At 41.0% G+C, this 26859-nt stretch overlaps 1 protein-coding gene across 3 annotated transcripts in view; it reads right to left on the bottom strand.

Annotated features, from left to right (window-relative positions):
- RAPGEF4 (Rap guanine nucleotide exchange factor 4) overlaps positions 1-16486 on the bottom strand; it is a 467767-nt gene extending 451281 nt beyond the window's left edge. Inside the window, exons 1-2 of one of the 3 annotated variants that reach the window (XM_056536334.1) lie at positions 16011-16486; positions 12972-13100 (exon numbers count right to left, since the gene is read on the bottom strand). The gene's annotated coding sequence lies outside the window, so the exon portion shown is untranslated. The remainder of the gene's footprint in view (positions 1-12971; positions 13101-16010) is intronic. The other 2 variants (XM_056536336.1, XM_056536335.1) reach the window with 2 other exon arrangements.
- Between the last annotated feature and the right edge of the window lie 10373 nt (positions 16487-26859).

Raw genomic sequence — 26859 nt, 5'->3', positions numbered from 1 at the left:
CTGTCTATCTATGTATCTATCTATAGAAACATAGACAGTGTTGGAAGATAAGAGCCATTTGGCCCATCTAGTCTGCCCATATCCTAAATACTATGAATAATCCCTGGTCCTATCTTATATGAAGGATAGCCTTATGCCCATCTATCTATCTAATCTCTCTCTATCGATCTATCTAATATCTATATCTATCTATCTCATATCTATCTATCTCATATCTATCTATTTATCTATGTATCTATGTCTATCTATTTATCTCATATCTATCTCCTATCTATCTATCTATCTATCTATCTATCTCTCTATGTCTATCTATCTATCTCATATCTATCTATCTATCTATCTTTCTATCTATCTCATATCTATCTATCTATCTATCTATCTATCTATCTCTTATCTACAGTAGCTACAACCATGTTGTAATTTCTGTGATTGTAATATTATTCCCCATATGGAATAACAAATGTTGCAATGTGACTGTGACCTTTTTAGTAGGTCACATGTGAATCTACTGTATAATATATATCCACCAATGTCCTTTTTTTAAATTTTTTATTAAGGTCTAAAACATTTGCTAACCAATTTCTGAATACATCTTTACAATGTAGTAACTCTGATATAAATCTCATAATACCCTGTATAAACATAAATCCTAATGTTCTTTCTCTTTCTAGTATATTGTATTTCCTACTGCTGAATGTTGGACTTGAGAACAGTATTTATTGTATTGAAATCCTGTAACCCAAATCCTATTCAGTATTCCTTCTGCTGTATGCTACTATGGCACCTAATATATTACTACTCCAATCTTCTCCATTATTTCACCGGTCGGCTTCTGCACATAATGGTAGAAATGTTTTTCTGAGTATAGTAAGACTTACAAGTCCCGATAATTACTTTCACACGTTCCTTCAGAGCGTAGTTTATACAATAGATATAATCTTCCCATTATAGTGGCTTCCCGGGGATGCATTGAGGTTACTTATCATTGCCTTGCAAAGTTCAGATCGTCGAACTTCTGATGTTCTCAAGATTTGCTCGTCGCCATGTGAGCTTTTGAATTACAGCCCAGAGCTCAGCAAGAAAAGTTTTCTTAATTAAGTCATTTTCCTTCTTAACACGGGGTTAAATTGGAGAATGGAGGAATCACACAGAACAGCCATTGTCGTCATAGTTATTACTTACGATACTCTTATTATTACTATTATTAATATCATCATCATAATAATAAATATATAAAATAATACTGATAAATATAATAATATTGGGGGGAGATTTATCAAAACCTGTCCAGAGGAAAAGTGGCTCAGTTGCCCATAGAAACCAATCAGATCGCTTCTTTCATTTTTAACAAGGCCTCTGCAAAATGAAAGAAGTGATCTGATTGGTTGCTATGGGCAACTCGGCAACTTTTCCTCAAGACAGGTTTGGATAAATCTTACACATTGTCTTCATAGTTTTATTCAGGATATTCGGGTATGTTAGCTTATGTCATAAAGCAGTGTCCCACCGGGTCCAGCAAGTTTCTTATTTTATATGTATTTTACACATTTGCATTGTTTTCTAATTTTTTATGTATTTTATGCACTGTAACTTTTCTTGTACCAGGTATGGCTGGGAGATGAAGAGTTAACATACAAATAAACCTAAAAAGGAATTCTTCCAGAGCGAGAAGCTTGGTCAAAGGCTGCCGCTCTACTTAGAGGGGAGAAAGTTAAAGGGAACCTGTCACGTGTTCTATGCTGCCCAAACCACAGGCAGCAGGGAACAGGTGAAGGGTGTAATGTCGGGACACAATGATTTACTCTGAAATGGTTGTCGATTTTAGAAAAATCATAGTTTAAAGAAGCAGCACGGTCCCGCCCTAATAATTAGTTACCTGGCTCCAAGCTGCTTTTTTCAAATATAATTTCTCTAGATGCCCAAGTGGTTCATAGTTAAGCATGGTGTCCTGGCACCTTCTCTGCATCTGTTTTATGCTGACTGTGAAAAGCTCCCTTTAGATCAGTTGAGACTAGCCTCTCTAGTGGGAGGATGTGCTGAGGCAGGCAGCCTTTCTGCTGAGAGACCTGCTAGCTAGCCTGTCAATTAGGTGCAGGGTGCAATCTAGTCAGTAGAAATGGATCCTTATCCTGAATCTGCTAGAAGGTAGCACTCTTCTGTTTTGTACCCAATGATTGGGAGATGTATTACCAGGGAGAAAAATGGATATTGGATGCCACTGTTGATCTCTACCTGGATTCTAATGACGCCCACTTTAGAAAAAAAGATGAAGGGACTAGTGGCAAGCTGAAGGGCTAGAGTATAGAGAACATGTTCCAGTTACCCAAGTATACACCAGGTTTGTGACTTACCTTGCTTCAGGAACATCACCTGCCCCGTATATGTGTTCAACAGAATGTGTCTCTTATTAGGAAAGAATTAGCTATTTCAGTAAAGACTGTGACTTGTTTAAGATACCAATCCTTCTATTCTGTTCCTCTCTATCACAGACACCCCAAAATACCATCAGGTCAGACACTATACAAGGTGTGCCCCATGGGAACAACACAAACCCTCCCCTGCAGTGCAGACCCCTCATCACTGTGCCATCCCATAAAGTGTCAGAAGTCTTTGTTGAAGTCCTTGAGCCAGTGTGACACAAACCTTGACCGACATAAGGACTACAAGTTCCAGCCATCCACCAGACAAATCTATATCTGTACTGATGACTTACTAAGGCACAATCATCCATTCTATTGTGTATCTGTATTGCACACATTTACAAACTCCTCCATGTAAAAGTGACTTCAAAGTGTATGTTCACATGTGGCAGCTTTGTTACAGAAATTTCTGATTGTTGCAAGTATCTGAATAGGTATTTAAAAAAAAAAAAAAAAAATCCATTCATATGCTACTGAAAAAAAAAAAAACTATGTGTGCTTCTCTCCCAGCTCCATGTCTATGAGACCAGGACAGCCCCATAGATTTACATTATGGGTCCATCCTGGTCATGTGACAAAGAGTTGGAAGAGAATGCAGTAAGCCTACACTTCTCCCAGCTCGTTTTTGTGACTGGTCAGAGTCTGAACTCTCAGAGCTCGGCCAACAAAAACTTTTATGACATGGGTAGCAAAAATACACACCTGATTTTGCTACCCATTGACTTCAATGAGTAGGAAACTGTGCAGCCACAAATGCACAGCAAAATACGGCATGTGTGACCCTACACTATAGTAAGTTTCAAAAACCTACATATGCAGACAACCTAGTTGTGGCCTGGACTTTGCATTAACACATTTACTAATATGATTTGAATGTTTCCTACAGGTTCTGGTGCAGATTTTATGTAGAATGCACATAAGACACACATGTGGCCTCACTAATATTGGATTGCACTTGGGCTCCTATGCTTTAGTTCTGTTGTTAGGAAAACCTATTTTCATCCCTGTGTAAACTGTCCATATGTTGCTTTCATAAAACAGCTCTGAATCTGACAGTGGGCAGATGGCCTGTTTTTGTGTATGCTTGTATAGAAAGAGTCTGCCAAAAGATACCGAAATTAGGCTGCCAACATGTACCTACAGCAGCTTCCTCCAACTGGTTACAATTCTGACTGGGTTGTTGAATAGGTTAATTCCAAGTGTAATGGTCATGGTGCAGAAGGGGTTCCTGACTCCAAAATATACCCAACCTTGCATGTATTTGAACATACTTTAAAGGGGCACGGTCAGATTCAAAAACTTTTTTATATTTTGTAGATCTTGGCAAAACATATAAACATATAAAAAGGAAATTTGTATTTCCTTTTTATAGAAATCATGGCTTCTAAAAAAAAAAACACAACTAGGGGTCATCATACCATCCAGAATATAATCCTGCATCATCTTTGTCCCATCTGACGCACCGGTAGGGACAAATCTAGTAAGTGAGGGTGGGACTAGCACTTCTCTGTGCTCACTCCTGTCCTACCAGACCCCTATATAGATGATGGGTCTTGATTCAAAGATAACAGAACAACATGTTTTAGGAGTCTAGCACCCTCTTCATCTTCATGGGCCTGGTGAACATGTTGTTACCTTGGTATAAAGATCCATCCTCTATATTTAGCAATAACTCTTTGAGATGATCAAATTTGCAAAAAAGTGGTCTTATAGAAGGAACTGAAAATCGGTCACAGAAAATCCAGTCCGGGTAAGGGGTAGTCTTTTTAAAGAGGCAGTCATTTGGAGAGATCTCACTGTATTTTACGGTTTTTCTTTCTTTTTGTTTTTTTACTGATTTTCCTTAAAGTTTTCCAAATCCTTGACACCAGACGACCACAGGAAGAGCAGAAGCTTCTATCTGGGATTTTTTATCTTATAGACAGAGATTTATCATTTATAATTTATGGCTTTTTTTTCCCCATACATTTGTCTCAGATTTCCATACATTTGTTGCATGTGCACCTGTTTTTTTTTTTTTTTTTTCTTTTCTTTTTTGTGACTTTTGTGACTTTTTTTGTCAGTTAGGCAGAAATGGCAAAACTTCCAAACACCCACACATATGGCTTTTTTCATTTTCAACTTGGTGGTCATGAATTTATCAACACACACCTTAAACCTACACCAACTCAGAGCTGTCTTGGAAAATGAACTCCAGTGGTGATTCCCCTCATGTTGCCATACGTGCGACAAATTTATTCACAAGGTAAAACAAAGAGCAAAAAAAAACACCCCATGAAAAAAAGCATACCAAAGACTTAGCTGGATAAATCCCCCATATGCTTTTAATCATTCTCACAAAAGTGTCTGGGGTCTCTAAGGAATCATAATATAAGTACAAATACAGCATTGTGCTTTATGCTCAAATTTAATATAAGTAAAATATTTTACTTTACCAACAATTACATTTGAAAAGGATTTTTTAAGACTTTAAAATTGAAGTCTGTTTGTAGGCTAGGCCATCAGTATTAGATAGATGGGGTTTGACTTTCAAATCCTCACCGATCTATTGTTTGAAAGGGCCGCAGTTCACCAGAGATTAAATTCACTTGTCAAAAGGACTGATCTATGATTCTAGGCATAGCTTGTACTGAAAGTAGCTGCGTCTGATAAATGGATGTTAGTGCTTGCATGTCCCTTTAGGCTATGTTCACATCTCAGTGCAGATATTCCGGTGACTGCGGGTGCTGGCGCTAAGACTGCACAGGAATGTGCCTTCTCATAGAGGGTTATGCATTCCATGCAGTGTCCGCAGAAAGAATTAACAGGTTCATTCTTACTGTGGACACGGAAAACAGAATTTCTGTACCGTAAATTCTGCCATGTGCACAGTGCAGCAGAATCTTGTTGAATTCAACGGGACTATACTGCAGCAGAATCTCCGTGCGGACTTTCCAATCTGTGAACATGGCCTTAGATAGGAGTCGTGAGAGTCTAATACTTATGACGTATCCCGATGATCCTCACTTAAAAATGCCTGAATAACCCATTTAAAGCATAACTGCAATCATGATTTGGCGGCAGGATATCTGTTCAGATTTCCTGCTAACTTTGTAACCCATGACTTGCACAAGACTACAGTGGTCCGGATATGGATTTGCCTGATGTCCCATAGACTTAAATTGGACTTATAGCAAATTTGTATCCTGATCTGCTGTAGTCCCTGACAAGTTTTAGGCTACGAAGTTGCTGGGAAATTTAAACAACTGTAAAATCCTAAATATTTGAATTCTGCAACTGTTGAATTGTTCTTCTTAAACTAACCTGTCACCATTTTCTGCTCTTGTGAAAATTAAGGAAAATTATTATTATTAATATTATTAATACATACAAATGCAGAACGTAGTAAAATTATCTCTGCAGATATGAACAGATAACAGCTTTTAGCATTTTATATAGTCGAATTATACAGCATGAATAAAAGTCTATCTCTAACCCTAACTAGAATTAGGGTGAGTAGAAACAGCCAAGTTGTGCAATATGAATGTAACTGTGGCATCAGGTTAACCCATAATTAGATTCTCTAACAGAACTCAAAACAATATACATCATAGTTTTAATAAAAATAACTCAAAACAATATACAGCATAGCCCAAAAGTTTTAATAAAAAAATAATAATGTGTCATTAGGACAAAATTTTGGATTTGGTCAACTTTACAAAGTGCCCAAAATGGCAAAACTTTCAAGTTTTTTTTATCTTATTTCCCAAAAGATATATAGAAACAAGAAAAAAAAGAACAAAGATATATGTGCTTCTTAAATGAAAGCCATTATCCAAGAAGCTGCTCCACAGCATTGCTGTATCTTGTGAGGCACCCCTTTGGCCTTGCTCCGGCAAATGTGGAGGATAAAGAGATATCCACCAGGTACTGAATTCGTCAACATGTCAATGTTCTAAGGGAGAGTTCTCACTAAGGGGCACCTGGTCATACTCGGGCTTCTTATATTTCTCTTGGGTTCCTTATTGATTTGAAAAGGAAATTGTGCTTTGGATAGACATATCCTCGGCTCCTCATATCTGAGCAGCGTATGAAAAAAAAAAAGAAGGCCTTCGAAAGCACGATTTGAAAAGTAGATTCTTAAGAGATGTCATTAAAGTGTTGGGGGAAAATCATGAAAAAAAATGAAAGATAAGAGCTCTAAAGAAATAAGAAGAAAACGCAAGAAGGATAATAGTGAAAGTTCTAAGGCACCTTTTTGGGGGCCTGGTACTTATACAAGATATTACCATACTTCTTATCCACGGTGACTTTGGTTATGTGACACAAAAGAGGGGGAAGATGGTCTTTCTCAAGAAACATGATTAGATCTTCTTTTGTGTTGAGTACAAAGCATTGAAAAAGTAAAGTAGAATGGTCACAATGTAATGGACCATGCCAAGGAAATGAAAATTGGCCTTAACACTTCGTCTTGTCACAATGGATTATATCCTCATAATAGTCTATAAAAGGTTCATGCATATTATTTGATGGAATATCCTTATAATTCTTCGTAACCTATTCATCCAAGGCTGAAGATGAAATGTGCTATAGAGGTAAGAATTAACAAAGAGATAAAGGTTCCTTGTCAACGGGACATAAACTGTCACCCATAAAAAATATCTTTTCTTCTATTAGGAAACAACCTTTTAAAGAAGGAGCAGATATAGAAAACAGAGGGAAAAAAAACTTTTTAGATCCTTTGGTGGATAATATTTGACATTTTTTTTTTACTTTGTGTTGGGTCTTTTAAAGAAGTTTGTTTAACAGACTTTTAACCTTTTATTCCATGTGTTATTATGTTTTCATCTTCTGGAACATTGGCCAAAATCCAGGTAATATTTTATACATTTTTATTAAAGGAATATTCGACGCACGAAGACGGTAATGAGATGGGGAAAGATTTGTATGGAGCAAGAGCTCCGCTTTGCTGCTGACCGGTTGAGAGGCAAACTGTATTTTTTCATTTGATACTAATCTTCTCATTTTCCTATAGAAATACTTCTCCTCCAGAGAAAGTGTAGGGCGAATGAAGACAAAATGGAACAAAGGATTTTTATATTCATTAAAAAAAATTATAATTTTTTCATGAGTATCATTTGGTTTAATTTCTTTCATGTCTTTGATCAATTCTTTGTGAACGGTGTATAACGTTCTATGGGATTTCATGAAATCGTTTATTTGAAGATTGAACTCATATCTTTTGTGGCCACTGAAGATAGTTTAAGTTGAGTATAAGTATTATCGCATGTTATAACATAATAAATTCATTTTAGTGAACTGACTCTATGACCCTGGTAAAAGGATAACATAACGTATGTGTACTGGGGATCAGTATATATTTCATATCAGTTATTTTGGTTGCTCATGTATATATATATATAATACAGAAGTTGGTCACATTACAATGGTTTAAAATACTTTAAGATTACAACAGCCTTTCTTTAGCAATCATAACACAATAAACATGCAGTATATGCAATTTACTGGGAAATGTCTGTAAATGACCGCAGTGAACATTCAACCCACATGTCGCATTGGGGCCAATAACTATGTTATTGATGTGCATGAAGTGATTGTCTGTCTAGTGGCACTTCTCTGCAGTACAATACTACATATACTGTAACCCTCTCTACTTGTGCTAAAATAAGGCTTCTATCACACTGCCATTATGACACGGCTGTGTGACGCCCATCAGGGGAGCTGGGGAGAATAGCGGGAGAATTACTGCTTGTGTTATCTTTTTATCCCACTATACCCATCAAAAAACAACGGTGCCTGACAGACCCCATAATGGTAAATGGAAGCCGTTGGCACTCGTTGTTGCCCATTGTGCCCATGTCATGAAAACGGCCGTTAAAAGCACACACAAAAAAAGAGACTATTCCAGGCAAAAACTTATATATATATATATATATATATATATATATATATATATATATATATCTATATCAACTGGCTCCAGAAAGTTAAACAGATTTGTAAATTACTTCTATTAAAAAATCTTAATCCTTTCAGTACTTATGAGCTTCTGAAGTTAAGGTTGTTCTTTACTGTCTAAGTGCTCTCTGATGACACGTGTCTCAGGAAACGCCCAGTTTAGAAGAGGTTTGCTATGGGGATTTGCTTCTAAACTGGGCGTTTCCCGAGACAGGTGTCATCAGAGAGCACTTAGACAGAAAAGGACAACCTTAACTTCAGAAGCTCATAAGTACTGAAAGGATTAAAAAAAATTAATAGAAGTAATTTACAAATCTACTAAATTAAAAAGATAATTGAGGCTCAAGGTCTATAGATAAAGTACATACTTGTTTATTGATCATAAAATATTAATTATTAATTATTAAATATCAAACTGACAATCCGGGATCACAGGGCCCTTGTGTATCCACAGAGTCAGAGAGATTTCAGATGAATAAAGTATATATCATATAAAATTATAAAATATATATAAGACCACTCTAAATATAATAAATAATATATAATTGATAATAAACAATATATTATATTATATATAGCAGCTTCTTCAGATTGGCACTCCAAATGTCAATGTATGTGCCATAGAGCTATTAATCAATGTCCATTAAAGTGCAGTTGCAGTCATAGAAAAATCACAGTTCCTCACACTGTGTGTCCTTTGCACTGTAACAATTATGTAACAGTTATGTGTCAATCAGGTTTCCCCACATGAAAGATCGCCAGTGCAATGTTCCTCAATGTAGCAATCTGGAAACAATATCAGGATACTGTATTTGCTCAGTCAAATAGCGCTGGTTAAAATAGTAAATGCCGGCAATTGGTTTAAACTATGTGCATAGAAAAATATTGGAATTCTCTCACCAATCTGGATGTGGGATGAAAATGTTGTAGTAACCGCTCAGTGCTTGCTGGAGGCGATGTGTAGCAGCCGTCTGTACCCGCTCTCTGGCCGGAGAGCGCACCGCTGGAGTCTCGGCCAACTCCCAATTCTGCGGAGCTTTTGGATGGTGGGAAATGTTCTCAGGGGCTGCAGCGTTTCCACAAGCAGATGCTCCTGAGTGGCGTCCTCGTGGAGATAGCGCGCGTTCCTAGTCTCGGACGGCGCGTTCAGGAGGCTATTCTCTGTATGTGATTTCTATAGACTGCAGATAGTAATAGGCATATAGGTGGTCTTAAAAGTCTCTATGGGGGAGGGGGGGTCGCTGAGAACATTGCCCACCATCCGAAAGCTCCGCAGAATTGGGAGTTGGCCGAGACTCCAGCGGTGCACTCTCCGGCCAGAGAGCGGGTACAGACGGCTGCTACACATCGCCTCCAACAAGCACTGAGCGGTCACTACAACATCTTCATCCCACATCAAGATTGGTGAGAGAATTAGTTTAAACCAATTGCCGGCATTTACTATTTTAACCAGCGCTATTTGACTGAGCAAATACAGTATCCTGATATTGTTTCCAGATTGCTACATTGAGGAACATTGTTGCACTGGCGATCTTTGATGTGGGGAAACCTGATTGACACATAACTGTTACATAATTGTTACAGTGCAAAAGACACACAATTAGTGTGAGGAACTGTGATTTTTCTATGACTGCAACTGCACTTTAATGGACATTGATTAATAGCTCTATGGCACATACATTGACATTTGGAGTGCCAATCTGAAGAAGCTGCTATATATAATATAATATATTGTTTATTATCAATTATATATTATTTATTATATTTAGAGGGGTCTTATATATTTTATAATTTTATATGATATATACTTTATTCATCTGAAATCTCTCTGACTCTGTGGATACACAAGGGCCCTGTGATCCCGGATTGTCAGTTTGATATTTAATAATTCATAATTAATATTTTATGATCAATAAACAAGTGTGTACTTTATCTATAGACCTTGAGCCTCAATTATCTTTTTCATTTAGTAGCCTTTTGCAGACACCTTAGGTACAGGTGCCAGTTTGAGCTGCCCAGGTCATTTGGGAAACTTTCCACAAGAGCCTCTCCACATTTTGTATAATTTACAAATCTACGTATGTAGAAGATGTTCGGCACTGCTAACTTCTGTACCTGGGAGCTGATGGACACTAAGTCGCTGTTGCGGGGGGAGGATTCGGTGGTGCTCAGACTCGCGTAGAATATGACATCAGTGCATAAGAAGAAAAATGAAAGGTCGGCACTCACCAGATTTCCAATTCATCAGGTTTTATTGCACAATACTCACAGCCATAGTACAGTTCTAGGGGAGACGACCGATGGTAACAAAGGGGGGTACTACAGAGAGGCGACACCAGTGTTTCGCACTTAGTAGTGCTTCAACGGGCCTCCGTTGAGGCCCGTTGAAGCACTACTAAGTGCGAAACACTGGTGTCGCCTCTCTGTGGTACCCCCCTTTGTTACCATCCGTCGTCTCCCCTAGAACTGTACTATGGCTGTGAGTATTGTGCAATAAAACCTGCTGAATTGGAAATCCGGTGAGTGCCGACCTTTCATTTTTCTTCTTATGCACTAATTTACAAATCTGTTTAACTTTCTGGAGCCAGTTGATATATATAAAAAAGTTTTTGCCTGGAATACCCCTTTAACAGACGTTTTTGATGGGGCACAATGGCAGTGTGAAAGTAGTTCCTTTATACACCAGATATTTCTGCCCGTGGGTGTATTGTATGGGACTCCCAAGAAGGTCCTGTCGTCCACATAAAAGTGAATTACAGCTTCCAGCATTTCTTTCTAATAATTATATGTATGTAAATGCTTTATGAGTATTAGTTTTATGCTTTATTCATCACTTGTTATGTTTAGTTGACCTTTTCGGGTTTCAGAATCAATTGCTAGTTTTCCATGAAGTTATGGCCTCAAGTTACAATGTTTTCCTATGTTGGTGGCACGAATGAATATTGTAAAACTGCCTTTGTTCCTCAGTGTACAGAAATAGGATTATTAATTATGCCATTCAGATTTATATTATTGATTAAAATATCTTTGTGTCTGTGTTTTCTTTTGCAATTGTTTTTATTTAGAAAAAAAAGTTACTTTTTAGGTCATGCAGATGCTTTACATGTCTTTTATGTGTCTAGCTTCCGTATTTGTAACTTAATTGCAAGATGAGTGTATGGAGGGTTAAATTACATAGTTACCCATAAATCACCTGATATAGGTAGCCCAAAATGAGCCCTATGTTTCCCATACACTAAAAAAAACCTCTCTGCACAGTTCACATCATATAGTACAGGCAAAATATATAATATACAACAGTATATTAATTGCAATACCCCTAATGTCATTTATCTTTTTTCTTGTAGGCAGTGTAAAGTGCAATATGTGGGTTGCACTACAAATAAACTGAAAATCCGAACACGAAAACACCTATCGGATATCCCAAATTTTTGCACTCGTAATACCTCTATGGTGTCACAACACTGCGCACAAAAACATGAAGGCAGCTATACAACTATGTTCCTGCAGGGCATTGAAAAAGTGTCCTCTCCAACCAGAGGCAGCAATTATAAACAAAATATTCTGGATAGAGAAATGTTCTGGATTTTGGAATTGGACACTTATTTTCCTAGGGGTCTAAATAGGCGACTACGGTAGATGTTGTGTTGCATTATTAATATACTCTCTCCTTTCCTGAGATATGTACAATTTATTATTAAAGTATCTTATCTTGTTGCTAGTACTATATACGCTCTTATATTTTCTTCAATTGTATTTATATTCATTGTTCCAGCTTTCTATGTCACTTTGTACTGGGTGAGAAGCGACCCATGACACTACATATAAACTTTCATTATAAATCAATTGTATGGATCTTCTTATACTTTCTATATATATCCTGTTTGGTTCGTTTCCCACTCAGTCCATTGGTTATTTGTGGTTGCTTCAATACAAATGTGCTTGCTTGGGAGATCAAGTAAGCGCATTGTATGTGTTTTATATTTATATGTTTTTACGTACATCTGTTTGTGTACTTGTACCCCTTGCACATGTTTTTGACATACTATGTGATTGTTGGTATATGTTTAAATACACATTTTAATGGTAGTACTACTATGTAACTTTGGTCTCTAAGGGGCAGACACCATCTTTGGAACATGTGATCCAGATGAGCTCAGGTGCACCTGTCCGATGGTTCATGTTCCGCCTACTTAAACCCATTATATCCAGAAAGGTTTTAGTATGAGTAAGACTTGTCTATCTGGCTGAAAGGCATCACTTCATCCTGTTCTTGTTGGTACCTGAATAAAGAAGTTCTTATTTGTACGAAGTCCGCGCTGGATCCTCTCTTTTCAATAAAAAAACCTATTATACTTTTTGTACACCTACTAGTATAGTATTGTTATGAATGTTTATTGTTATATTCCGCTATTCGTGGCTTTGCAGAAGTAGAATTATAAATCGAAAGTAGAAAAGCAGAAAGTAGGAGGAACTGAAGGGCCAAGAAAGAAAAGAGAAGTCAATAAGGAAAGAGATGTAAAAGAGTGAAGAGTCCCTAAAACTTATTATAATATTTGAACACATAAGAAAAAGAATTACGGAGCAGCTCACCAGTTCCAGGAGATCAGACATGTAACATCGCGGTCAGGCGGTGGGAGGACGGGGAGGCTGAGATGTTACTGGGGGCATCAGACGTCAGGGCCACAGCCGTATCGCACCCTTTGGTGCTTCGTCAGGCCCCTGACGAAATATTATTATAATATTATAATATTTATTGCTTTGTTGCCCAGACAGATAGGCAACACATTGGAGTAAAATCTTGTTTAGCCTCTTCTCCGGTGGTCAGTTTATATGGTATCAGAATGTGGAAATTGGGGACAACCAATCGCCAGCATCAAAATTGACTTTTGGCCATTTAATAGCCTCTATAATGTAAACAGTTTACTATAACAAGACCCATTTAAAATAATCTTATCTTCAAAACAGATGGTGGAGCCCCTGGGGCATTTGCCTCATTTGACCTCCCTTATGACCCAACACTCATTCTGCTTGAATTCCCTATCCAAACTTACAGTATGTGACTACTCTGTCCTGAATGTTCTCCATGCTTTATACAAAATGTAATTTCAGGCCAAAATTCAGTGGGAAAAAGACAAAAATTTTGAATGTTTATTTTATTTTTGCAGGTACAGAGAGGTGCAGTACACAGACAGCGAGAAAAAATAATCTGTAGCTATAGCTATTCAATCAATGTTTCTAGTCTGCATAAAACATCGAAGTGTTCATGGTTAAAAGGTACAGGAGAATCAGATCACATTAATGTATATTTGTATTGTGTAAATGGATCAGATACATTTAAGTATTTCTGTAGGGGACCTTTTATACCGTCCTAAGAAAAGTGGGTGGCCATCATTGTCGGTGTCATTGTTAGGCTCTTGGGGCTCAGTATGATCTGCTAGAGGGCCCAATAGATTCAAGCTATGTCTAATAAGAATTTGGCAACACTGTGTGCAACAATAATAGTAAACTATTGAGATAACTGCTGCATTGTCACTAATTCTGACTCACAAAGGATAAGCAGTGGTTTTCCTATTGGGATTGAAATTGTAATACTGCACCAATTATATCTATACTACTTTCAGACCATACAGACTGTCCCACCCAGCAATAACCGCCAGAATGTTTACATTCCCACTACCACAATGATATATTACTAAGAATATTGTAAGTAGCACATGACACTCTTAATTGTTATTCCGGAGCGCTCACGGCGTTCTCCTGTTTGCAGCCCCCCAGTCAGACCCGCTGACCGGGTGCGCTGCGATAATGTCCCCAGCCGGGATGCGATTCACGATGCGGGACGCGCCCGCTCGCGGTGCGCATCCCGACCCGCTTACCAGACTCGTTCCCCATCTGTGCTGTCCCAGCGCGCGCGGCTCCGCTCCCTAGGGCGCGCGCGCGCCGGGTCTTTGCGATTTAAAGGGCCGGTGCGCCACTGATTGGCGCATGGGTTTTAATTAGTGTCTTCACCTGTGCACTTCCCTATAATACCTCACTTCCCCTGCGCTTCCTTGCCGGATCTTGTTGCCATTGTGCCAGTGAAAGCATTCCTTGTGTGTTCCTAGCCTGTGTTCCAGACCTCCTGCCGTTGCCCCTGACTACGATCCTTGCTGCCTGCCCTGACCTCCTGCTACGTCCGACCTTGCTCTTGTCTAATCCCTTGTACCGCGCCTATCTCAGCAGTCAGAGAGGTTGAGCCGTTGCTGGTGGATACGACCTGGTTGCTACCGCCTCTGCAAGACCATCCCGCTTTGCGGCAGGCTCTGGTGAAAACCAGTAGCAACTTAGAACCGGTCCACCGACACGGTCCATGCCAATCCCTCTCTGGCACAGAGGATCCACCTCCAGCCTGCCGAATCCTGACATTAATAATTTTATTGAGAACCAATAATGTCTGTTGAGATGCGTTTATCTACATTTCTTTGGTATCATATCAAGATTTTCTCATAATTATTATAATAATTATAGGTCATCATAGTTAGGTTTAGGCAGTTAGTTCCCCCATTAGGTATGTACTGTATACTTCCCAAAGTAATTAGGTTGTTCCCCCATTACACAGGTATGTCCCCCACAATAGGCAGGGAGTTTCCTTACTATGTAGGTATGTTTTTAGGTAGGTAGGCATATTCTTAGGTCGTTTCTCTCCCTTACTCCCCCCTCCCCCAAATAGGCATGTATGACTTATGGTAGACCCCACCCCCAGTAAAAGGCAAGTATGACTTTAGATAGCCTCTCCCCCAGGGGTTTCCTCCTTGCCAGAACAAGGCTTCAATGAGAGACGCCACAAATGCGTTGGGCCAGAGATCATCTTCTCCTCTTCTTGGTGTAGAACATTTGGGACCTGTAGCCGGTGCACATACAGTTAAAAATGGTGCCTACTTGGAATATGGGGCAAGTAGCCAGTTCAGGTTGCCCTGGGGAGCCCAAACTACCAATATTATGACCTGTCACTGATCACAAAATAAAAACGTGAATAATTATACAGTGTTGATCCAGAGTAAGGTATAGCAGCTCTGCACCATTTGGGGGGCATGGGGGGACCCATATGTGACGCAGACCAAACTGTAAATTCCCCGCACTATGTCCTTCTAGTACTTTAGGTGTCACTACTGCACTGCACTCTATTTGCTCCTCCCTCTGCATTTTGTGTAGGTCATCAGAAAGACAGCGGGATTTATGTATTGAATTGAAAAGTTTTAAAGATAAGTACCAGAACACCAGGACGTACAGTTACGTCCTGTGTCGTAAAGGGGTTAATAACTACCCTCTATGTTCTAAAACTAGTTATTCAATAAACTAGTAACACTTGGTTGAACTTGATGGACATGTGTCTTTTTTCAACCGTAATATGTAACTATATATTTCTCACTAGTCCAAGAATTCTCTTTTTAAAGGAAAACTGTCACATGTTTTGTCCCGCACTATCCACAGGTACCCAGCACCCCTACTGGTCAGCTGTTCGGCACCCTGTACTACACAGTGAACTTTGCCTTTAAAAAGCCTTAAAGGAAAACTGTCACATGTTTTGTCCCGCACTATCCACAGGTACCTGTGGATAGTGCGGGAGACCCTGAACAATTTGAGTCCTACCTTGCCCGGATCCGCTGCGCCGTTTGCCCGTTACAGGTCTTTTTCTGTGTATTAAAATTAGCACTTAACTGACAAAGGCGGGGTTACTGCCTTCAACTGCCACTGTGTTGTAACCGCCGCCATGCCCGCAGCACCGCCCGGCTAATGAATATTCATATATTCCCTTACTATGTTGTCTCATATCGGCCGAGTCCCGGACGCTACTGCGCATGTGCGGGATTTCTCACTACACCCGGAAGCGGTCTTCAGCGCTGCTTCATTCGTCCGGAGCAGCGCTGAAGTAAGGGTGTAGGCAGTTTGTGACAACATAGTAAGGCAATACATGAATATTCATTAGCCGGGCGGTGCTGCGGGCAGGGCGGCGGTTACAACACAGTGGCAGTTGAAGGCAGTAACCCCGCCTTTGCCAGTTAAGTGCTAATTTTAATACACAGAAAAAGACCTGTAACGGGCAAACGGCGCAGCGGATCCGGGCAAGGTAGGACTCAAATTGTTCAGGGTCTCCCGCACTATCCACAGGTACCTGTGGATAGTGCGGGACAAAACATGTGACAGTTTTCCTTTAAGGCTTTTTAAAGGCAAAGTTCACTGTGTAGTACAGGGTGCCGAACAGCTGACCAGTAGGGGTTCTGGGTTTCGGCACCCTGTGGAAAGGCCGGCAATTATTTAGTCCCGGAAAAACCCCTTTAACATTCATGCACTCCATCCAGTTGTCCACAGTAATCATTTAAAATCCATTCAGTGTAGTCATCAGGTGACATTTTTGGGACCATATGGGACCTATGAAATAATATCATGCTGGGGCATGTAGAGACCTGCAGCAGCTTTTTGTATTGTATAATGGATACATCCAACACAAGACTTTGCTGTAATGGGAGAGCAAATAAAAAAAAGATATACTTCCCCCCCCCCCCCCCCCCAGGGATGACGTTCCAATAACAAACACTGGCCTCAGCAGTTGCGTGCATTTGTTCTTGCACAAGTGGCCCAGTGGCACCAGACCAGGAGCGAGCAGAGGGGTTAGTATACTTACCCACTGGCCTGGAAGATTTTATATGGCGCAGTATTAAATACATTTGTAAAGTCTAGATCAGTGGTCTTCAAACTGTGGCCCTCCAGATGTTGCAAAACTACAACTCCCAGCATGCCCGGACAGCCTTTGGCTGTCCGGGCATGCTGGGAGTTGTAGTTTTGCAACATCTGGAGGTCTGCAGGTTGGAGACCACTGGTCTAGATAGACAAAATCCACAGCCTTATTGCGGTAGGGGATAATAATATGTGCCCTAACAAAATTTATGAGAGGTAGGACCCGGTATCCTAAACCTTCTGACTCAAGTAAAATGTGAGAAATACCGAGCTGCCAGGAGCACTGCAGCCTTTATACCAGTGTTTTCCAAACATGGTGCCCCAGCTGTTGCAAAACTACAACTCCCAGCATGCCCGTACAGCAAAAGGCTGTCCCGACATGCTGGGAGTTGTAGTTTTTCAACAGCTGGAGACACATGGTTTGAAAACAATGCCTTTTACTGCACAGGCAAACCAAAAGAAAGGAAGCAGAAAAGAGCTATCCTGTAGTAAGAAGAATGGCCAGAAGGTGGCACTTAGGAGCTATTGTTTCAGACTGTACTAAGAAAATAAAATGACGTTTTGTGTAGGTCATAGAAAAGACAGCGTGATTTATTTATTCATTGTAACAAGTTTACATTCACAAAAAATATTTCTATATATGAGGAAAGTTCAAAAGGTTTCCACATTTTTATATTTTCATTAAAAAGGTGAAGGCGTTAGGAGTAGGAATTGGTCGTAGAGCATTTCATGTGACTTGCATCGCAAATGTAGGTGACTATGTAGAAAAGTGATGTCATTTGTTTTTAAATATATATTTTTTGGTGTGGTTCATAATATAGTGTCTGTTCCTGTGTTTGATGGTGGTCTCACAATTCTTCTGAGATCTTTTGTCGTTTTCCCAGGTTACAATGCGACCCGAGACATTACATCACTAGTCAGGTGTTTAAAGTAGTAGTGGGTGGAGCGACTGATGGGTGGGTGGGTGGTCGGAGATCATTCTCCAAAAGGCTGCAGGAAATTGTCCCAGGTGTGCTTCAATGGGGGGCTGATTGATGCGTAGAAGGTAGAAAAGTGACCTCACACTTACAAACAAGGGATCCTGGGTCTTGTAGTTGGAGGGAGGGAACTCCAAAAGGAAATAGTCATTTCACAAAAAGAAATTGATAGTGTTATAGTGGACTCACAACACAGCCAGTTAGCTTCAAGACAAGCACAGATCCTTCCTAAGCATTTCCATTACTGTCTGACAGGTAAGTACTTATTGTGGCCAGGTGTTTTGATGCTGCCAGGGCTTGCTGTGGGATTACTAGTAAGATGGACTTCAGTTTCTATGATTCCTATTCCTTTTCATAGACATTTATGGCAGCCTATATGCCCCTCTATTACAGTTTGTAAGTATTGCTCTATTTACTGTCTGTCTGCTGTTTTATTGCTCACTGCTGCCCAGAATGTGAAACCCAATCTTACTCAGAACGGAAGAAAAAAAGGAGAGACAGGGAACAGTGAAACAAAAAGCATGTGATGTGTGATATCCAATACGACAGGAAGGGAAGAGGGGAGAGATAACCACATGGACATCACTAAACATTTATGCATAAATATATCAGCGGGCAATACAAAGATCTTGCCTATGTATCTATAACAAGGGGAAAAGGAGGCATCCTCTACACCAGGGGTAGGCAACCTTTTTGTAGTGCTGTGCCCAAATTTATTTCGATGTTGCTTGGTTTGTCAGCAATATGGGTGTGGCTTGTCATGGGTGTGGCTTACTGTGGGAGGAGTTTGTGGGCGTGGCTTGTCACGTGGTAAGTTTTTTCAGAATTGTCCCTATATATTGTTCTCGCTGTGCTTTTACCTCAGACCTGTATAATACAGGCCACAGAATCAGTCCCCACTGTGGTGGTCAGGATATTGCTGTGCAGGTTATAAAGGGTGCTATTAACCCTTGTCACTCGTGATGCCAGGGTGTGGGTTAAATGCTGTGTGTCTTGGCCTATCGCCCCCCTTCCCAAGGACGATAGGTGTTTGAAGAATAAAGTATTGTCCACAACCAAAGCTTCGCTGAAAACTTTTTTACTGAAGATTTTCTGTAACATGCGAACATACAAACAGTCTGTGTAAAAGAGTCTATGAATAGCTTGGCTGAGATTGACCATTGGTTGGGACTTTGAGTAAGTTCTTTAGCTTGTAGGAATTTAGTATGCGCAGATCTGCTGGATATGGGGTTAAGTTTAGGTCCTGGTCCTTGCCAGTAATTACGGAGAATTTATAAGAACTCACTGTGTAATTCAGCCGAGGCCGCAAGGCTTTGGCCTAGTAATCGTCGTTGTAAGTTGCGGAGGTCCTACCTCGTTCAGTGACAGCAACCCAAGAGAGCGAATAATGGCCGCAGCTCCCTTATATAGGTCCGGCCATTCCAGGATTGGTCCACGTTATCTGTCAATCAGCCTCACAAAGTATTGTGGGTATCCCATGGCAAGGTGAGTACACTTTGTATATACATTTATTTACATTTAATTGTGCAATATATTAGTTATCTAAGGGGTGACTAGGGGAAGACTAAACCTGAGGACCCCACGGTTCCTAGGAACTCTGACTTTGGGGACCCCTACCAAGGTACGGTATGTAATACGGTACCGGGACACCACACCACCATAATACAGGCCCCAGAATTGCCACCCACCATAATACAGACCCCAGAATTACCACCCACCATAATACAGACCCCAGAATCAGTCCCCACCATAATACAGATCCCAGAATCAGACTCAACATAATACGGACCTCAGAATCAGACCCCACCATAATACAGACCTCAGAATCACCACCCACCATAATACAGATTCCAGAATCAGTCCCCACCATAATACGGACCTCAGAATCACCACCCACCATAATACAGACCCCAGAATCACCACCCACCATAATACAGACCCCAGAATCACCACCCACCATAATACAGACCCCAGAATCAGTCCCCACCATAATGCAGATCCCAGAATCAGACTCACCATAATACAGACCTCAGAATCAGACTCACCATAATACGGACCTCAGAATCAAACCCCACCATAATACAGACCTCAGAATTACCATCCACCATAATACAGACCCCAGAATCAGTCCCCACCATAATACAGATCCCAGAATCAGACTCACCATAATACAGACCCCAGAATCACCACCCACCATAATACAGACCCCAGAATTACCACCCACCATAATACAGACCCCAGAATCAGACCCCACCATAATACAGACCCCAGAATCACCACCACCATAATACAGACCCCAGAATCACCACCCACCATAATACAGACCCCAGAATCACCACCCACCATAATACAGACCCCAGAATCACCACCCACCATAATACAGACCCCAGAATCAGACCCCACCATAATACAGACCCCAGAATCAGACCCCACCATAATGCAGACTCTAGAATCAGACTCCACCATAATACAGACCTCAGAATCACCACCCACCATAATACAGACCCTAGAATCAGACCCCCACCATAATACAGACCCCAGAATCAGACCCCACCATAATACAGACTCCAGAATCAGACTCCACCATAATACAGACCTCAGAATCACCACCCACCATAATACTGACCCCAGAATCACCACCCACCATAATACAGACCCCAGAATCACCACCCACCATAATACAGACCCCAGGATCACCACCCACCGTAATACAGACCCCAGAATCACCACCCACCATAATACAGACCCCAGAATCAGACCCCACCATAATACAGACATCAGAATAACCACCCAGCATAATACAGACCCCAGAATCACCACCCACCATAAAACAGACCTCAGAATAACCACCCAGCATAATACAGACCCCAGAATCACCACCCACCATAATACAGACCTCAGAATCACCACCCACCATAATACAGACCCCAGAATCAATACCCACCATAATAAAGACCTCAGAATAACCACCCAGCATAATACAGACCCCAGAATCAGACCCCACCATAATACAGATCCCAGAATCAGTCCCCACCATAATACAGACCTCAAAATCAGTCCCCAACATAATACAGACCCCAGAATCAGACCCCACAATAATACAGACCTCAGAATCAGACCCCACCATAATACAGACCCCAGAATCAGACCCCACCATAATACAGACCCCAGAATCAGACCCCACCATAATACAGACCCCAGAATCAGACCCCACCATAATGCAGACTCCAGAATCACCACCCACCATAATATAGACCCCGGAATCACCACCCACCATAATACAGACCCCAGAATCACCACCCACTATAATACAGACCCCAGAATCACCACCCACCATAATACAGACCCCAGAATCACCACCCACCATAATACAGACCCCAGAATCACCACCCACCATAATACAGACCCCAGAATCACCGCCCACCATAATACAGACCCCAGAATCACCATCCACCATAATACAGACCCCAGAATCAGACCCCACCATAATGCAGACCCCAGAATCACCACCCACCATAATACAGACCCCAGAATCACCACCCACTATAATACAGACCCCAGAATCACCACCCACTATAATACAGACCCCAGAATCACCACCCACCATAATATAGACCCCAGAATCACCACCCACTATAAAACAGAACCCAGAATCACCACCCACAATAATATAGACCCCAGAATCACCACCCACTATAATACAGACCCCAGAATGACCACCCACCATAATACAGACCCCAGAATCACCACCCACTATAATACAGACCCCAGAATTACCACCCACCATAATACAGACCCCCAGAATCACCACCCACCATAATACAGACCCCAGAATCACCATACACTACAATACAGACCTCAGAATCGGACCCCTTCATAATACAGACCCCCCGGATCAGACCCCAGTCGTGTTGCGCAATAATAAACATACAGTTACAATGACTCACAATTCACATCTTGTACGGTTGGCGTCGTCCTCTTTCCTTCTGTTCTCCTTCTGGCCCATGACGACTTCTTCAGCATCTGCAGAACAAACATCTTAGTTGCTGCCTTTTCCCATTGCACTTCCCAGAAGTGCAGAATTCGGTGGAGTTTATTCCATTCCAAACAGTGTTACAGAGCATACTGCGTTTCAGCGACCTGTCTTCGCCTTTGTCAAGCATGAGAGGCAACGGAACGTAGCCTGCTCTGTAACACTGTTTGGAATGGAACAAACTCCACTGAATTCTGCTCTTTATACTTTGGTTTGCTGCGATTTTCCTTACATATAGGTAGCTAGCTAGGTAGGTACTTAAAATGTACTTAAAATGAAAGGATATGGATAGTAGCCTGTTTGGATTCATTGTGTTGACCAAACTATGCACGTCTAAAAAGTGTGTCACCAACGGGAAAAGTTCAGAAAGTTCTGCTCTAGATTACTAGGTTAAAGGGGTAGTCCAGTGAAAAAACTTTTTTTTTTTAAATCAACTGGTGCCAGAAAGTTAAACAGATTTACAGACTTCTATTAAAAAATCTTAATCCTTCCTGTACTTATTAGCTGCTGAATACTACAGAGGAAATTATTTTCTTTTTGAAACACAGGGCTCTCTGCTGACATCATGAGCACAGTGCTCTCTGCTGACATCTCTGTCCATTTTATGAACTGTCCAGAACAGCATATGTTTGCTATGGGGATCTCCTTTGACGCTGGCAGTTCCTAAAATGGACAGAGATGTCAGCAGAGAGCACTGTGCTCATGATGTCAGCAGAGAGCTCTGTGTTTCAAAAAGAAAATAATTTCTCTGTAGTATTCAGCAGCTAATAATATGCTGAACTGGATGGATGTCTTTCTTCAGACTACAAACTAAGGGGGTCATTTATCAATTATGGGGGACATTTAAAGAAACAGTTAGTAGATTTTTTTTTTGCTTATATTTGTCTCTCAAATGTCTCATGTGCTACTAGGCACTTTTCTGTGCGACTTTTAACTGGTCAAGCGAGAAGAGCGTAAAAATTCTGTTTGGCTTATGTAAGCAAATTTTCTAAAATGACTTGCAGTGGTCAGAGATTTATAATGTGCGACTGTCGCAAAAAAATCTAAAAATGACATACATTTACTCCAGCTCAACCCTGGCTTACAGATTTTGCTTACACGAGCAAAATCTCAAAATGTAAAACAGAATGGAGGAAAATTTATGACAAATTTATGAAGGCCGTGTGACTTGTTAATAAATTTGTTGCGCATAAGCAAAACATTAAGCAAAATAAAACATAATGTCTCCCAATGTTCTTTGCTAGATCATTTTTGTTGTTTGTCAGGTTGCATTTTCTTTTTTGTCTGTGCTGCGGCAAATTTATCATATTGTTGCAGTGACCGTGATCCGCACAACCACACCCAAACAATTTTCTTCTGCTGCTTTCAGATCACGACTACCCTGCTTCTGAGGCGCTTGTTTGTCCGTGTGTTTGCCTTTATTTCCTTTTTTTTATTTTCTTTTTAAGGCAAATTCATGTTTAAAAGAAGGTCTGGAAAGAGAGGGGAAGAGGTGCCTCCCACCTCAAGCGGTGCTTTAACAGGGGTACTCCGCCAAAAAACATCTTATCCCCTATGTAAAGGATAGGGGATAAGATGTCTAATCGCCACTAGGGACCCCCCGCGATTCCCGGGCTAACAGCGGCGGTGTCCGTAACACCTTGACGCTGGATAGAGTAATCTTTCTCCCATAAAATTTAACACCTGCACGAAATGTGGATCCCATAAACGATTGTCTAAATAACCAACCAATCAGCTTGCGGATGTGAGTGAAAATCAGCGCAAGAGCAAGCCTGTGTTTTTTTTATATATATGCCACAAACGTATATCAGGAATAGTACATACAAAACTGTTGATGTTAATTAGGTAAGCTAGTTGACTACCCATGTGAAGCTGCCAAACAGACGGGAGTAGTCATCTTTTTTTTGGCATGGTTGGCTGGTGGTCTAGATTTGCATCTTTTTTTTGTGTGTGTCAGCTGTGGCAAAATTTGCAAAAAATAAAAAATCGCAGTACATAAATTCATGACCACTGCATCCGCCACTTCAAAAAAAAAAAAAAAAACTACCAAGACCAAAAGTTAAAAAAAAGCCAGATAATAGAACAAAGTAAAAAAAACACATAATAATAGACATGAGCATCAAAATGAGAAAATTGTAAAAACAAAAAAACCCACAAGAACACAATGATAAATAACCCCCTATGTAACTATGTAAGCAGCAGGTAAGGACCATGAGCAGGTTCATGTGACTGCATGTGAGACTGGCTTACAGAAGCATTCTCATTACAAACACTAAAGTAACAAAGGAGAAATCTTCTGGCATATAACCAGTTGCACATCATTTAAATTATAAAAAAAAAGTTGAGTAACTTTGTAAATACAGTGGTCCCTCAAGTTACAATATTAATTGGTTCCAGGACGACCATTCTATGTTGAGACCATAAATCTATGGAAACCTGGTAATTGGTTCTGAAAACCCCAAAATGTCATCCAAAAATAGGAAAAAGTGAGGATTAAACAAAAATAAGTAGATACGGTAACTAATATAGATAAAGCAAGTCCTTACATATAAAAGTAAGAAAGATCTGCTGGAAGCTGTAAATCACTGTCTATGTAGAGGACAGGAGCTTCTTCAGGGTCCTGTACAGTACACAGTGTCCCAAAAAAGTAAAATGGAGCCGCCCTCTACTGGTGTCCAAAGGAGCAGCTAACCCTGGTACAGGTAAAGAGTAGTACAGAACATGTAGTACCTCCCTGTACTGTAGGGGCACTACCAGACAGGAATTCAGTGAATATGCTTCAGTAATACAGGTAAATAGTAGTACAGAACATGTAGTACCACCCTGTGGGGGCATTACCAGACACACAGTCAGTGCATGCACTTCAGTAATACAGGTGTTTTAGCAGTAAAATGCCCATTCTGATTGGTCAGTTCTTCCAGTCAGGGGCGGACATATCGCCTGTGCCGCCGGTTCAGCTGCACAGGGCCCCCTCACACAAAACACATGTGAGCAGCGGTGCTGCACTGCCGTTGTACCGCCGCTGCTCACTGTTCTAAAGGGGCCGCTCTGCATAATAGCGCCGCAGGCGCTTTAGACAGTGAGTGTGCAGCTGCGTCTGATGCACTTTGCGCAAGTGATGTACCTCCGCAGACCCGCGCAAGAGAACGTCAGTGACGTCACTCTTGAGGCCCTCACCGGAGAGGAGAAGCGCTGTGCAGGCCAGGTAAGTGTGTCTATGTGTGTGTCTGTATCTGTGTGTGTGTCTGTGTGTGTTTCTGTGTGTGTGTGTGTGTGTCTGTGTCCATGTGTTGGGGGGGGGGGCGCTATGCTACCTAATGTGGGCAAACTATGCTACCTAATGTGGGGAATTTATGCTACCTAATGTGGGCAAACTATGCTACCTAATGTAGGGAAACTATGCTACCTAATGTGGGTATTCTATGCTACCTAATGTGGGGAAACTATGCTACTTCATGTGGGGAAACTGCTACCTAATGTGGGAAACCTATGCTACTTAATGTGGGGAAACTATGCTACTTAATGTGGGGAATCTATGCTACCTAATGTGGAGAAACTGCTACCTAATGTGGGGGAATCTATGCTACCTAATGTGGGGAAACTGCTACCTAATATGGGGAAACTATGCTTCCTAATGTGAGGAAACTGCTACCTAATCTGAGGAGAAGCCGCAATCTAATCTATGCTTTGTCGCCAAGGACTTTGGAAAACTGATTAAGCACAACTTGGTTTGTTCATTAAATGGGCACTGTCACCAACTTTATTTTTTTATATGTTTTAGTACTTATGTACTACAACATATCTCTAATATACTTTTATTATATTTTTTTTTCATTAAAAAGGTTTAATTTACATTTAAAAACCGGCTACTGAAAAAGGACTGATTTTGGAGTGACAATCAGTCCTTTTTTAGTTAGGCTGCACTCGCTCCCTGCCTGTCAATCAGACAGGCGGGAGCGAGCGCATTGGCTCCCCGGCCACTGGCTGGGAGGCCACTCCTCCCACACATCGCCGCCGCTGCCTCGTTGCCTCCGCTGTCCCTGCACGCCTGCTGCCGGACTCTGCAGTAACTGCAAGTGTAATGAGGGAACGGGGTATGCAGGGCGGGGGGGGGGGGGGTGGGGGGAGGAGAGAACGGGCTAGTGCCGTAGCGGGGGGGGAAACGGGCTAGCAAAAAAAAAAAAAATAGGATGGTGGGAGCTACTCTTTAAGGATTGTGAATATTCCTTCAGGGTCTATTGACATGTAGAATTTGACATGCGCAAATTTAATGTGCGGGATTTGAAGCTGCAGATTTCAATGAAAACTAATTGACTGGATACAGCTTCAAATCTGCAGCATCCTATACTGTACATGTGAATGTGGTCAGATGGAGCGTATCCACAGTGTATTTCACTCTGCGGATTCGCCGAAAACAGTCACAAGAGTGAGTTTTCTGCTGCACCCGGGTAGCTCTGTGTGTCTGCTTGTATCGGCAGATTTCCCGCTTCTCATCTGCTACAAGCATGCACTGTGGCTACAACAGGAAATCCACCACTACGAGCGGACACACAGAGCTACTCGGACGCAGCAGGGAGCTCACTTTTGTGACTGCTGTCAGTGCATTTGCAGCATAAAATTTGCTCTGGATGCGTTCTGTGTCACCCTACTCTTAATGTGTTATTTCTGGACAATGTGAGGAGTTTCCTGCAATTGAACACTTGGTACTTTACAGTCTCATAAAGGACCTTTGGTCAGAACGGTTGCCAAGCAT

The sequence above is a fragment of the Hyla sarda genome, chromosome 8 (genome assembly GCF_029499605.1).
Source record: "Hyla sarda isolate aHylSar1 chromosome 8, aHylSar1.hap1, whole genome shotgun sequence".
NCBI classification, from domain to species: Eukaryota; Metazoa; Chordata; class Amphibia; order Anura; family Hylidae; genus Hyla; species Hyla sarda.
The sequence above is the reverse complement of the archived record's forward strand: the minus strand, read 5'-3'. Positions and strand labels throughout refer to the sequence as shown.